We start from the raw sequence: 16,248 nt of genomic DNA on the forward strand, positions 1-16,248 counted from the left end.
TAGCCTTAATTATTTATATTGTGTTTTTTTGTTGTTGTTGTTATAATCATTGTCTTTTAACAATACTCAAGAATGAGTATTGGAAGGAGAGATTAAATATGTGTTAACATCAGTGCACAAAAATAAGTGGGGAATATATTGCATTGTAGGTATTTGAATACATTTCAAGGATATTTTGAATTTACTAGTAAGAAAATAAAGGCAAAAATCAAAATTGGGATTTGTAAACTCAGAGGAGAGGCCAAAATGCATGAAATCCCTTAATGCAAACATGAACATTTAAATTCAGCAGTAACCCAGTGATTCCAGCACATTCACTGCAAACTGACTTTCTGTTAATAGTTTCAGGTGAGAAGCAGAGTTAGCTGACCGTGCTTCTCTTCTGCCAACTTGGCCCTTTGCTCACAGGTTCTCCGATTTATTAATAAACAGATCATTCTTCATGTTACTATGACTTAGACAAATACCAATTGATACACTTAAAAAAAAAAAGTTTAAATCAAGCCATAGAAGAGCAACTGTAAACACTGACAAGTCCAGAATTTTGAGTTTTTAGAAGCTGCATTTTCACAGGTACCCCTGCCAAAGACCACCGGTAATAGTTTTATTGATACCCGTCGCTATTGAATGTTAGGTCTTCATTTGTATTGCACGCAGATGCAGATGACGATATTACACACGCACCCGATATTTCTGGTCACAACTGTGTCCTACGGTGGGTCTCATTCACATTTTACTTTTTTTTTTTTTTTAAGATTTTATTTATTTATTTGCCAGACAGAGATCACAAGTAGGCAGAGAAGCAGGCAGAGAGAGAGAAGCAGGCTCCCCGCTGAGCAGAGAGCCGGATGCGGGGCTCGATCCCTGGGATCATGACCTGAGCTGAAGGCAGAGGCTTTAACCCACTGAGCCACCCACGGGCCCCCACATTGTGCTTTTTCAGGAGCTCTTCTCAGATGTTCCTTCTCTGTGCTGTAGATCAGCAATTCATACAGAAATCATTACCAAACTGTTTTTGTTTTTATAATTCCATAGTCCTAGAATACTTCTGTATTCAGGATGAAACAATAGCAATTATAACGAAAAAAAAAAAAAAAGATAAAAAAGAAGAAGAAGAAGAGGAAAATCTTGATCCGTAATCAGAGAGATTGTTAATTTTCTTCCTAAGTGACCCTTTGATTTGAAACAGCAATTCAAAACTCAAGTCTTGGGGAAAAAAAATGCACAAAATGGCTTTGGGTCTTTAAAAAGAAAACTATTTTGAAAAGAACAAACTATGATTGATTGCGCATTGATATAAACATGCACGTGGGGCTATTTCTGCAGTCCAGAGATGAAAAAGTTCCTGTAGGAATCACAGAGAAATAGATGCTTTTAAAGGGAGCCTAAGGCAGTGGAAGCAAGAGGATTGCGGACTGGGGAAACAGCCTGATTGCATTATTTGAATGTTATTAGAGTGTGTGTCTGAGATGCCCTTTTCAGTAGTTTGTTTTAAAAGAAGTGTAGCTTGTGGGATACGAAATAAAATCAGCAGGAGCCAATAACGTGGCTCTGGCCTGGACCTCACAGAGCAGAGTGCAGGCTCAGGACGCAGCCGGGCCCTCCCGGAGTCCTGAACTGGAGTTAGAAGTCAGTGAATTCGTCAGACCTGAGTGGAGGGACAGATTCGAGCACCACTCTGTCCCTGAATAGCTGGAGGACTGGGGCAGCTTACTTCACCTCTCTGGGTCTTCTTTCCATCAGCTTAAAAGTAGGAGGAGCTGACACCACGCGGTCTCTATGGCCCTTCCAGTTCCCACATCCTGGGAATAGATGTGGCCTGTATTTACCTGCTATGAAAGGCTTCACCAAACAGGGTGTTGAAACAAAATCGTGGGAAGATAGGACACTGAGTGACACAAAACAAAACCATTTCTCAGTGCTCTTAAACCACAATCAAGGCCATCTGCAAATGCAGTGCGTTGGTTTAATCACCAACAGAGAGTTGTTGGGCTGTCCACATGCCCAGACCTGTGCCAGGTGCTGGAGCCGGCAGGGGAAGGCTGTGCGGAGCTTCTGCACAGGCGAGTGCCCGACAGGTGATCCAGTGGCTGCGCTGCAGGCATCTTGTGAAATGATAAGTCCAAGGTGCTGCTGGAGTTCAGGAGGGCCACTTGAGCGAAGAGCAAGAGAGGGTGTGATCGCAGGTAGTAAGGGAAGTCTGTGTGAAGGTTTGGGGAGGAAGGACGCCATGCGGAGTTGGAGGTTAGGAAGCAGTGAGATATGAGCGCAGGAAGGGAAGCACAAGCAGATCTCCTAAGACTTGGGTGTTTGTCCCTTTGCTAGGAGGTGTGTGGGGCAGGGGTTCAAGTGAGGGTGGGCAGCTGGTACCAGTCAGGGAGAAGGGGGGGCGGAGTCCAGCCGTCTTGTATGCCTTCCAAGGCCTGGAGCAGAAACCTAGAGGTGTGCAGCCGTCTGGGGATCCCAGCCTCAGTTCTGCCCAAAGTGAGGACCAAACCTGGGGCCCAGGATGGGGGGCAGGTGGATGAAGAGTATTCCAGGAGCCTGGAGTCCTCTCCCTTGTTTTATTTTTAAAAGGAGCATGTGAAAGGTGTCTGAAATACATGTAAAAGAGAATGTACTAAGAGGGGGGCAGAAAGGTAATCAGAGCTGTTTTGGGGTTGACTTGTGTCCCCCCTCGATCCAGATGAAGTCCTACCTGCCAGTACCTCCGTATGCGATCTTGTTTGGAAGTGGGATCATTGCAGACATAACTACTTAAGATGTGATGCTGGAAGAAGGTAGGCACTCACTCCCATAGGACTGGTGTCCTTATAAAAAGGGGAACTTGGACACAGACACAGACACACACGGAGAATGCTGTGCGAGGTTGCGGTGATGCTTCCACAAGACACGAAACACCAAAGATTGCTGGTAACCCAAGGAGCTGGCGGAGAGGCGTGGAACAGCTTCTTGCTCCCAGCCCTCAGGAGGAACCAGTCAATCCCCTGACAACTTGATCTTGCGTTTCCAGCCTCCAGACCTGAGCCAATCCATTTCCATACCCAGTTAGTGGTACTTTGTTAAGGCGGCCCTAACAAACTAATATCAGGACAATTAAAATAATTCAGTGGTTTACTGTTCATTTATAAGAATATAAAATGGTGACTATTATGTGTATTGATAGGATCAACCTGCCCACAAATGCCAAATGTGAAATAAAGGTCAGTGTGTTTTTTGAACTTGAAAATAGTGACATCAGGGCTATTCTTTTTTACAATTTAGAGTTATTATTAAATAGATACAGATGTATCTGTTTATCCCTAGAGGAAACTACATAGAAGTATTGAAGAAATGTTCATACCTACAAATGACTTTGTTGATATTTTATTAAATCTTTGGGAATTAGACATAATGGTATGAAAATCAAAAGAATGGAGATTTACGTTTCTGAATTTATTTCTGACTCATTAGTGACCTAAGGGCACCCACTGAATTAATAGGTTATATTCAGTTTCTACAGATGCAAGCTAGAGATTAAAAATTACCTGCTTTTTTTTTCCTCTTTGATTTTGTCAAGAAGATTAAGGATGACAATTTTTTTTTCAAAATACAGAGAATGGTATTATTTTGTGTAGACAGCACAATTCAGAAATAACATGTAGATGTGCACTGTAGATGCCCAAAGGAGTAAAGTGTATCCGTGTAACTATGTGATAAATGTTATGAGTGTTCATACACCTAGGCAAGTGAACATAATTAATGCAATGGATTTCATTATATTACAAAATAAGCCCCAGTGTATTTGCTATGTATTTAAGAGGATGTGTGTGATAATGGCATGTTTCAAATAAGTTAGAATAATTACCCTTGAAGTCATGACTGTAGAGGTAAACTCCCTTATAAATTTTTTCTAATCAAATTCATGAGGGCATAATTTACTTATACAAAAAAGACACAGCAAAAATGTACAATTCGAAGAGTTTTGACAAATGATGTATTTATATCACCACTACCATAATCAAGATATAGAACATTTCTATCACCCCCGCCCCCCGCACAAATTTCTCCCTTTGCCACCTCTAGCTCCAGGCAAGCACAGAGCTGCTTTCTGTGACTATAGACTAATTTTGCTTGTTTTAAAATTTCATTTAAGTGATGTTTTGGGGATTCGTCCATTCTGTGGAGTGTATCAGGGGTTCCATTTTACTGCTAAGCGGTATTCTCTTTTATGGCTCTGCCACAGTTGTCTATCAGTTCATCTGCTGATAGATAGCTGGGCTGTTTCCAGCTGTTTCACTTTTATATATAAAATGGTATGAACATTATTGTCTGAGCATTTTATTTTATCTTAATTATTTTTATTAACATATAATGTATTATTAGCCCAGGGGTACAGGTATGTGAATCATCAGGCTTTCACATTTCATAGCACTCACCATGACACACATCCTCCCCAATGTCCATCACCCAGACCCCCACCCCAGCAACCCTTAGTTTGTTTCCCGAGATTAAGAGTCCCTTATGGTTTGTCTGCCTCCCAATCCCATCTTGTTTCATTTTTTCCTTCCCTGGTCCCCATACCCCCCTCCCTGCCTCTCAAATTCCTCAGATCAGAGAGATCATATGATAATTGTCTTTCTTTGGTTAACTTATTTCACTGAGCATAATACCTTCTAGTTCCATCCATGTTGTTGCAAATGGCAAGATTTCATTTCTTTTGATGGCTGCATAGTATTCCATTGTGTGTGTGTGTGTGTGTGTGTGTGTATACCACATCTTTATCCATTCATCTGTTGATGGACATCTAGGTTCTCTCCATAATTTGGCTATTGTGGACATTGCTGCTATAAATATTTGGGTGCACGTGCCCCTTGGGATCACTACATTTATATCTTTAGGGTAAATACCCAGTAGTATATGAGCATTTTATTTTTTTTATTTTTATTTTTTTCAGATTTTATTCATTTATTTGACAGACAGAGATCACAAGTAGGCATAGAGGCAGGCAGAGAGAGAGGAGGAAGCAGGCTCCCTGCTGAGCGGAGAGCCCAATGCGGGGCTCGATCCCAGGACTCTGGGATCATGACCTGAGCCGAAAGCAGAGGCTTTAACCCACTGAGCCAGCCAGGCGCCCCTAGTATATGAGCATTTTAATGGACATTTGTGTTCCTTTCTCTTGTATAAATACCCAGGAGTGGCATTTCTTCAGTACACTCTTTTAAAACCTATTTTCCTACCTACTTAAATTCAAATCTGAAAATTGTTGATGCCATGCTACCTGGCAGTATATTAAAATATATTCATTATTTATTTACTTACACCAACTTTGTTCCAAAAATATTCTTCTTCTTCAGACTACCAACGTGTTGTAAAAATCCAGAATTTAAAGAGTTATACAATTTGAGCCAAAGGAAAGAAGGGTAGAATGACATTTTATGCATTTGTGTACTTTTTAGAGAAAAGAATATGTAACTCTTATTGGATTAAAAAGCAGGGCAGGGAGGGGTAAGGACTCAAAATAAGGTAAGAGTTCTACTTTAGAGTCTCTCATTTTTATGCCTGGATTTTTCATATTTGGGTATATTTTCTGAAGCATGGCCTTTCCCCATATGTTGCATATAAAAATCTCTTCTTATGGAATGAATCACTGGTCTAACCACACTATTGGCTTTATTGTGTTTTCCCCCCACATTCTCACTAATGCTTGGATTGTCAGCTTTTCAATTTAAGCCATTTTTACAAGCTGTTACTATCTCACTGTGGTTTTAATTTCTATTTCCCTCATTAATGACTGATGAAGTTGCCCATCTTTTTAATGTGCTTATCAACCATCCTTACATCTTATTTGCTGAAGTATTCTGTTTTGTGACAGTTTTATTTATTTATTTATTTGTCTTTTTATTCGGTTGAGAGTTCCTTATATGATCTGGACATCCTAACTTTGCTAGCTAGATGTATTGCAAATATTTCTGCCCATTTTGCATCTTGTCCTTTTATTTTCTATTCATTGTTTTATGAAGAGTAAAGGTTTTTAATTTTGTTAAAATCCAATTGGTCACTTTTTTTTTCTCCTTTGGTTCTTTTATGTATTTACTTTCGCTCTGTCCTAAGAAATCTTTGTGTATTTTAAGGTCACAAAGATCTCCAGTATTTCTTCTTTAAATGTTACAGTGTTTGCTTTTGTAAGGTTAATCTTAAAAATAAGACTGCTGGTTATTTTATCAGCAAATGTGGGTTTATTCTCGAATAAAAGAAAATAGCAATCCAGAACAAGCAAGCTGTGACAAAACCATAGGTAAATCCACAGTACAAAGAAGAGGATCACTCCTTTATAGAGGAAGGAAGAAGGGAGGTTGGAAAGGTCACTGGAGTAAACCAATATTTTGAAGCATGGTAGCTTTTCATTGGCTGAGTTGTGACAGTCTCTCATTGGCTGGGCTGTTGCCTTCTTCCTCCTGCTAGGGTAGCAAAGGAGTATCTAAGGGCAAGGTCTGCCTCTTCCTGTTGAATTTACAATCGCTGAGAAGTGGTAGGGCAGAAGACCTCCCCGGACAAACTCCCAACTCCATTTCAGTGAAGTTTTTCTTTATTACTTTTTGCAGCATTTAGATTCGTGATTCATTCTGAGTTGATTTTTGTCCGTTTGATTTGGTACCATTTTCTATTTTAGAGAGAGAGAAAAAAAATAAGATTGGGGGGTCGGGGGAGTGGGAGGGAGGAGGAAGGGAAGGGAAAGAGAATCACAAGTAGACTCCCCACTGAGTGTGGAACCCAGTATGGGGCTCTGTCTCACTGCCCTGAGATCATGACTGAGCCAAAGTCGAGTCGTTCTCAACCTACTGAATCACCCTGTTACCACTTTCTTAAAATAGATTTTTCTTTCACAGTTGAGTTAAATCTAACTTGTATAGCAGTTTTATTGTTGTTAAAACTATCTTACGGACAGTAATTTTCATTAAAATAAGATTGTATTGAAAAGCCTATGTAGAAACCCCTAAGAACATCCAGAAATGTGGTCTTCTAGCTTGATCTTGAATATCTTCAGTGACATAAGACTCACCCCCCCCCCCTCCGAGAAAGCCCGTTCCATTTTCTAAGAGTCTCACAATCAGAAGAACATAAGCACCAGTAATATTCTTAGGGAGACTTGTGAAGCCTGCAGGGTCTCAGACTTGACACGCAGAAGGAAAAGAGAGCACTTTTCTTGACAATAACTTCCATTCATCCTTCTGCATTAGCTGATGCAAATCACATTGTTTCGATAGGGCTTTTGGCTCTGATTGGTTATTCTCAGTCAGAGCCCTGCCATCCACCACAGAGGCCAAACACCACTGGGAGGAGAAGGTACCCAGCATAAGTCTTACAGTTGACCTCAAATGAAGCTACAGAGAGAGCAGGGGGAGGCTAATCCCACCCTTGAAGCTGGTACTGAACTTCTTGTCTTTTCTCTTCAAAATCATCCCCAGTTTCATCTTCACTGTACCAGATGTTATTTCCCTGTTGCCCAAATACTACTGGTCTATACTCAATTGAAAGGAACAGGAAGACTCCAGACCAGGAAATGATTATATGAAAGAACACAGGTGATTCTGTCACTGTATAGCCCCTCAAGTCATGGCTCTGTCCTGGAGGGACCTGGGCTAGCCATTAGCGTCTTGGAATATGATTTGCTGTAATTAACCAGCTTGGTTAAAAACATACAAAACATGTTAAATGTATCTTCAGGTGTGATGAAAAATACTTACATTTTTAAGAGTCAAATTTTATTCAGAAAACACCCAAGATTCCAGTTAGCTACAAACAAAATGTATGTATGTCTCAGGGGGATGATGATGGGGTGAGTGTGTTCGGTGATGAGGTGAGGCGTTTGATGCATGTGTTTACTTTTTAATTTTTTTCTGTCATTTTACTGTTGGGACAGTGTGGGCCTATGAATAAAGAATATCTACGTATCAGTGGGAGTGCACTTGTTTCCGTGGTTACGAAGATCCAGAAATGCAGCGGAAGAGGTCAGTGGGAATGTGATGTCATGGAATAGATTTCCATAGAGAGGTGACTAGCTATTTTAATCATTAGATGATTTTGCTTTTCTCTAATATACCACTGGCTTCCGAAGTCTCGGTGCTTTTCTTTGATGAAGGTCCTAGGAGGTTGAGTGGAACCACTCCTTGTCATTCAGCAGGACTGCCGGGATACGTATGTTGATGCACAGACAGGATGTATGAAGAAACAGTTCATTTACTTCATTTGACTGTGTGGTAGGCAAAACAATGACCCCCGACACCCCGGCCCTGCCAAAGAAGACCACGTACTTATCCCTGGAACCTGTGATATGTTACCTTATAAGACAAAAAGGGTTTGGAAGATTCGAATAAATTAAAGGATCCTGAGATGATCGTAGATTCCCCAAAGTAATCACAAGGGTCCTTTGAACCTTTCCCAGCTGTGATCACAGGAATACGTGACTATAAGACAAGACACTGAGATATGTAACATTGCTGGCTTTGAAAATGAAGGAGGAGGTTTCTAGAAGCTGGAAAAGGCAGGGAAATAGTTCTCTAGAACCTCTAAAAAGGAAATGCAGTCCTGCCAATGTGCTAATTTTAGTCAGTGAGACCTGTATTGGCCTCGTGTTGTACAGAACTTGAACATAGTATATATATATATTTTTAAAGATTTTATTCATTTACTTGACAGACAGAGATCACAAGTAGGCAGAGAAGCAGGCAGAGAGAGAGGAAAGCAGGCTCCCTGCTGAGCAGAGAGTCCAATGTGGGGCTCAATCCCAGGACCCTAGGATCATGACCTGTGCCGAAGGCAGGTGCCATCCAGGCACCCCAAACATAGTATATTTATGTTGCTTTAATTTGTTATTGTATCTTTAGGAGATTAATGCAGTCTGTGTCCCTCAGGTGTGGGGAATGGAGCCACAAAACCACAATTAATTATTGGTAGAGTCCAAGGTGATACCTATGTCTGTATCTGTATCTATGTGTCTCTCTGTATATACACATATATATACACACACACAGACATATGTGTGTGTATATATATGTATATGTTACATATAATTTCTAATTGTTAAAATTAAGAATTTCTGCTGAGTTCCTGTCTGAGTAAAGGGAACTCATAGAGTAAATAATATATATAAGGAGGAAAATTGGGGTAATTCCCTCATCTTTGAATAACAGCTAATGAAAAAAATGACATTTCTGAATATTTGTCATTATCTTGTTAGTTATACACTATACCCACCTGTTTATTTTAAGTATCTTTGAAAGATTAAAAGTTCTTGAATGCTATTGATTATGATTCAGGAAATAAAGATTTTTCTTCTTTCCTTTTCAGAAATGACAATAAAATAGGCAACTGCTATAATGTGTATTTCATTAAGATAAATGAGGCTATTGATGTTGTGCTGAAGCAACAAATCCCAAGCTTTTGTTCTTAAGACATTATGGTTTTAAAAGTTATCGAGGACCCCCAAAGAGTCTTTGTGAATGTGGGTTACATACAGTGTTGTTTATAGTACTAGAAATTTAAGCAGATAAGGTTTTAAAATACATATTCCATAATTCATTTGAAATAACAAAATGGGCCCATTATGGGTCACATAAATTATATATCTTACAAATAATACAATTCAAAAATTTTTAAAAAATGAGAAAGAAAGGCATTGTTTGTAACTGTTTTCAGGTTTTTAGGATGACTGCCTCAGTAGAAAATTGGTTGACTTCCAAGACTGCTTCAGCATTCAGTCTGTATGTGAAGAAAATCCATCTTTGAACAGATAAGTAATTGAAAAGTGGTGGAGTATTTTAATAGCCTTTTCAGATGATGGTGGTCATTCTTCCTTAATACTACACCAAAGCTCGACAAGTGGTAGTTTCTTGAGGGTTGGTTGCAACATGCAGTCTACACCATACAGCTTGTTGCATTAAAAACCACACAGAGCATCTTTACTCATGAATATAATACTCTGCATTAGGCTTTAGGGAAATATTGGCTCACTGTTACAAATTTTGGCCCATTTCATGCAATATTTTAAAAATCACATTTGTTCATATAATGGCCATTCTCATAAAAAAAAACAGTCTTTAGTTTTTGGAAAGCTATCAAGCTCATGGTAGCAATTTTCAACAAATCTATTTTTTTCTGGGGAGCTCATTGGCAATTAGTTGTTTTCCTTAAAGTGAGAGCCCACTTCTTTCATGTTCAAGAAAATCTCTGCTAAATATTTGATATTTACTTTGTGAGTGGTTCTTCCAAGAAAAAAATAGCGTTTCATAATAAAATGAAGCTATTCCAGCTTGCAGTGCGATCCCCCAAGCGCTACTCTTTTTTTTTTTTTTTTAAGATTTTATTTATTTATTTATTTGACAGAGATCACAAGTAGGCAGAGAGGCAGGCGGAGGTTGGGGGAGGCAGGCTCCCCACCAAGCAGAGAGCCTGATGCAGTACCCGATCCCAGGACCCCGAGATCATGACCTGAGCTGAAGGCAGAGGCTTAACCCACTGAGCCACCCAGGTGCCCCCAAGTGCTACTCTTGAGTCATTCGTCCTATCTGGATGTGCAGCAAAGGGGCTTTATCTGCCATTTCTGTTTTGTCACAGAATTATTCAGAAGTTGAGTGCTCAAGGGTCAGAACTTAATAAAATCTTATTTTTTAATTAACATATAATGTATTATTTGCTCCAGGGGTACAGGTCTGTGATTCTTCAGTCTTACACAGTTCACAGCACTCACCATAGCACATACCCTCCTCAGTGTATGTGCTATGCCCTCCTCACAGTACTGGGGACAGAGTGAGCCAGTATTACATACCCACATGTTTATGTGTTCTAGAGATTAAATTCCATCCCTCCCACCCTCCTCCACTCCAGCAACCCGCAGTTTATCTCCTGAGATTAAGAGTCTCTTATGGTTTGTTTCCCTCTCTGGTTTCAACTTGTTTCATTTTTCCCTCCCTTCCCCTATGATCCTTTGTCCTGTTTCTCAAATTCCTCCTATCAGTGAAATCATATGATAATTGTCTTTCTCTGATTGACTTATTTTGCTTAGCATAATACCCCCTAGTTACATCCACATCATTGCAAATGGCGAGATTTCAGGTCTTTTGATGGCTCATAATATTCCATTGTGATATATATATGTGTGTGTGTGTGTATATATATACACACACACCACATATTCTTTATCTGTTCATCCATTGATGGATATCTAGGCGCTTTCCATAGTTTGGCTATTGTGGACATTGCTGCTATAAACATTCAGGTGCATGTGCCCCTTTGGGTCACTACGTTTGTATCTTTAGGGTAAATACCCAGTAGTGCAATTGCTGGGTCATAGGGTAGCTGTATTTTCAACTTTTTGAGGAACCTCCATGCTATTTTCCAGAGTGGCTGCACGAGCTTGCATTTCTACTAACAGTGTAGGAAGACTTTCCGTTTCTCTGCATCCTCACCAACATCTGTCATTTCCTGACTTGTTAATTTTAGCCATTCTGACTGGTGTGAGCTGGTATCTCACTGTGGTTTTGATTTGTATTTCCCTGATGCTGAGTGGATGTGGAGCACTTTTTCATGTATCTGTTGGCCATTTGGACGTCTTCTTTGGAGAAATGTCTGTTCATGTCTTCTGCCCATTTCTTGATTGGATTATTTGTTCTTTGGGTGTTGAGTTTGATAAATTCTTTACAGATTAATACAATTTAATTTTAATTTAATTAATAAAATTTAATTTTACTAAATACAATTTATTGTTTCATTTCTTTCTTTCTTTCTTTCTTTCTTTCTTCTTCTTCTTTTTTTTTTTTAATAGTTTCCATGCTGGACCAATGCGAGGCTTGACCTCCTGATCCCATGATCAAGACCTAAAAATCAGGAGTTGGATGCTTAACCAACTGAGCCACTCAGGTATCCCCATTGGGGACATTCTTAAGTGAAGCTGGATTTCCTTTATTTTACTTCAAGTGTGTGACATTGAAAAATATAATGACTGTGGAAATACCAATATAGTGAAAAGTCAATGAACATCTTTATTATGAAAATAATTTTGACCTTAGGGCACCATGGCATGATCATGGGGACCCCACAGACTACAGTTTGAGAACCACTATATAATGGAGAAAGATGGCTCTATGTATTCACAAACACTCCTCCTCGCTGTGGATGAGGTCACTCTACACAGTGCTGGGGACAGAGTGAGCCAGTATTACATACCCATATGTTTACATGTTCTAGAGATTAAATGCATTTCTGGTGTAGGACCACAGGAAGAGGTCAGGACTGGAACAAAGTTGGGAGCACATGCTCTACCCAGGGGGAAAAAAGCCAGCCCTCCTTCTAGCTGATGTTGCATAAAGAAAAAGAGTCCCAGTGTGGTCACATCTGTTTCTCAAGAGACTTCGTGGATTTGTCATTTATGTAAAACTTTCTGATTTTTAAAATGTGCCAGCTGATTTAAGTATTTGGATTTAAAAACATTACCCTAGTACAAACAGAACCCCTCTTCTCTTGAATTTGGCCTGCAGCCAACCTCTGTAGGATGGCTACTTGTTGAATAAATGAATCAAATGAAGAGTGACCGGATTTAAGAGTCAGCAGTTCATAAGCCCCGTGTGGGTTGTGATAATATTTGCTGGGATCAGGCCCCTCGAATCTTCAACTGTCGCAGATAGAGGAGAACAATGTGGATGTATGCCAAGGTTGGGGGAAATCCATGTTCTTTTAGTCATGGGTTCCCATTTTAGCTGTCCCAGATAGAGTACAGGTAAGAAAGCCAGAAAAATTTAGTAATAACAGATACTCATTTCGGGATTCACTAGATGTGCTTAACCTAAAATATTTATCTTACAAATGATCTGTGATCTTTCCATTTTTCCGATGTGAATTATAGGCCAGCTGGGTAACAGGTGATAGAACAGGCAAGGTAGTTGTGAAAACCAGGTATTTAAAAAAAAAAAACAAAAGTATTTTGATGAAAATAGGCTGATCCCATTACAGACGTTTTTTGTGAGATTCACATTCAGCGATAAACAGTTTTTATGTTCCCATCACCACCAGAGGTGCTGTGGACATAAAGTCTACCAAGATACAGACTTCCTCTGCTCAGTACTTACTCTATGGTGAATGATAGAGATACAGAGCAAGTTGTACAAAGTGCTAGACCTTATTCACCCAGAGTGTAGAGTGCTTGCTCTTGGCTGTGTGTCGTTCTGGGCATCAGAGAAGGAGGAAAGAACAAAACAGTAAATGTCCCAGACCTCAAGGAGCTTACACGCTAGTATCCTTGAAAGTAAACAGTAGCAGGAAAACAGACGACATGGTCGGATTGACTCCCCTGAAGGATCAGAGATTTTAAGCAGAGAGTGGCATTTGATCGCAAGCCCAGGACATAAAGAACATTTATATGTGGAAATGGGAAGTTGTGTGGGAGATAGGGGCCTTCTGAATGTCAGAACAACACTCACAAAGTGTGAAAATGTAGGGTGCCTTTGGAGTACTGTGAGGGGACATTGTGGCTGAAGAATTAGCGGCATTAGCTTCCGAAACTTCCTCACAGTGTTATTTTTTATGTAAAAAACTACGGCTGTAGATTGAATGTTACTGAGTTTGCAGTCTCAATTTTCCAAATTCTAATTTATACAAACTGTGACAACAAAATTACATTTGTTACGGCGTTCAGCACAATGTGAGAATATACCAGCGACACGCTGTCAACTGATAACGAAGTAAGAAAAAAAAAAGTCAGTCTTGCTAAGGTTTTGGTTTGGTAATAAATAAAATATTCATAATTTCGAACAACAAAGATTTCTATTTCTTGTTCATACTGTGTTTTAGCTGTGGAGTCTGCTGCTTAACTGTGTCTTTGCTCACAATTTCTTTATCCCTCCAGGATCTTGGCTGTTTGGGACATGTTGTAGGAAAAATTACCAACGGGAAAGGAGCAGAGACTCTCAGGTCTTCTAACTGGATATGGCGTGAATGCCATAGCCAATGTTACATCCCATTGGCTAACACACTCCCATGACCACGTCTGCCATTTATGGGGCAAAGAAATCTATTTCTCCCAGTAAAAGGCATGATTGTAAGTCAGGTGGCAATGGTCTCAGATGTAGGCTGGTAATTAACTGGGACTGGTAATTCATTTGCAATTCTCCTGTCTTGCTTTACTGTAGCTTGAGTTCTAGGATATGTATAATAAAGAGTGGATGGATTGCTTTATTGAAGTACAGTTTAGAAGGAAAATCTGAATATTTTCTGCAAGTCAATGATAAAACCAAAAGAAGTTTGTTGTCATGGTACTGGGCCCAATTCCAGAAGCAACTGTCTTGAAGATTTATACAATCGGCTAGTTATACAGGCTGTAATTCATTCATGAATTCAGGAAAGTGCAAAGCCTATGAAAGCTCCAGTTTGAGGTTGTTCCTTTCACTTGGTAAGATTCTCCTAATAGAGATGTGAATGTCTTTAATACATTTTTATAGACTCAACCGAGAAGAATTTCTTATACACGTCTGAGAGCTCAAAATATGCACCTTTTTTGAGCAAGAAGCTCACAAGGCCATTCTCTATTCTAAGTCTGAATAGAAATTGCTTTGGAGCATTTAAAAATCCACTACTGAAATTTATCTAGCAGGACTAAACACCATTGTCACTTTTCAGGGACTCTCAGGTTTCTATAGTCCAAGCACTGAGGACAGATTCTCAGTCCCAATTTGTTCTTCAAGGGTGCAGGATCCAGGTCTGGATAGAGCTTCTGTTGTTATCCATGACTCTTCTCTTTAATTGGATGAAGCATTGACTGATATATGGGCAACATTTCAAAGGCTTGTGATTAACTGCTCTTACCACCGAATGCCTTTTTTGATATTGAATTTTGAAATTCAGTCATCAGTGTAAAGCAATGAGTACCCATCTGGTCTTAAATTAGGTGTTGCTCTTCCTGAAAATATCACTGACAGCATTTGACTAGAAGAAAGTTTGGGGGAAACCCAGTCGCTCAAGAAGCAGATCTCTGTATTTATTTTTAAAGCTTTTCTCTAGAAATGAAGACTGCTCACATCTGCTTCGTAGCACGACAGCATCCTTTTGTAATGCTCAGCTCCCATAAACTCTGGAAGAAACTGTTATGGTCCCTCTGGTAATGTGTGATTCTTTTGACGAAGTACAATACAAATAATTAAATAGTGGTGTTCGATGCCCCCTCCCACTTCTATCAAGTTGGGATTTGCAAGTTGGTGTAATATTTCTATATCGCACAGTATATTTTAATTAAAGTCAGAATGCTGTGTAAGATTGAGCAAATTGTGTTCCATTTGAAGAATTAAAGAATTACTCAGGCTTGCCAGTGTGATCTAAAATTCTAATTCTAAACTCTGCTATGAATGCCAGATGCACTGGGTTCTTATTGTCCATCAAATACCACCTGGAAGTATTTATCACAGCAGAAGGAGGAAGCTTCTCCTATCTTTTTGGAGGGAGGCTTTTATTAAAATTGGCTTCTTTTGATATTGTCCCCATTTGCAATAAATGGAGTCCGTGAAAGGCCCTTAACTCTAATCAGAAATGCAGAACTGATTACAGTGTTTTCATGACCACATAAAAGATAAAACTCTCAAAAGATTTTGCTTGAGTTGATAAATCAACTTTTTACACACCAAAGAGCAACTCAAAAGCAAGTAGAAATTTGGCAAAAGAAGAATACCAGTTGATTTGGGCCATGAGGTACTTTACAAGTTCAGGAAGAGAAGAGTGCCGTTGGAGTTTTTCAGCTGACACTCCTGCTTTTCATGGGTTTATCTTATATATCTCAATAGTGGTTAAAAACTAGTATCCATAAAAAACAAACAAACAAGCAAACAAACAAACAAAACAGCAACACAACAACAACCTGCTATCCGTGTTTGAATGAGTTAAAAAAAAAAAAAAGGTTATGACTAAAGTAATGTTTTGAACCTGGAAGAAAGTTTGATCATTTGTGTCTTACCCTAAGAGAGGAGCCCACCTAATTCATATTTTTTAAAATTGATAACCCAGCCCAGTAGAAGGGTTTTTTTCCCCCCAGGTTTCCTTAAAAACTATTTCTTTACTTAACACAGGCTTAAATTTAGAGAAAGTAAGTTAATGGGACAAACTTTTTCCCAACTTCTTTACCTCGATGCTACATCAAAATGGCTGAAGTCAGAATTTCTTCTGCTTCTGGAAAATGTCCTTCTCCCCTCCCTTCCCCCACCCCTTTATCTGCCCTCCTTGGGAGATATT

The sequence above is a fragment of the Mustela nivalis genome (assembly GCF_964662115.1).
Source record: "Mustela nivalis genome assembly, chromosome: 18".
NCBI classification, from domain to species: Eukaryota; Metazoa; Chordata; class Mammalia; order Carnivora; family Mustelidae; genus Mustela; species Mustela nivalis.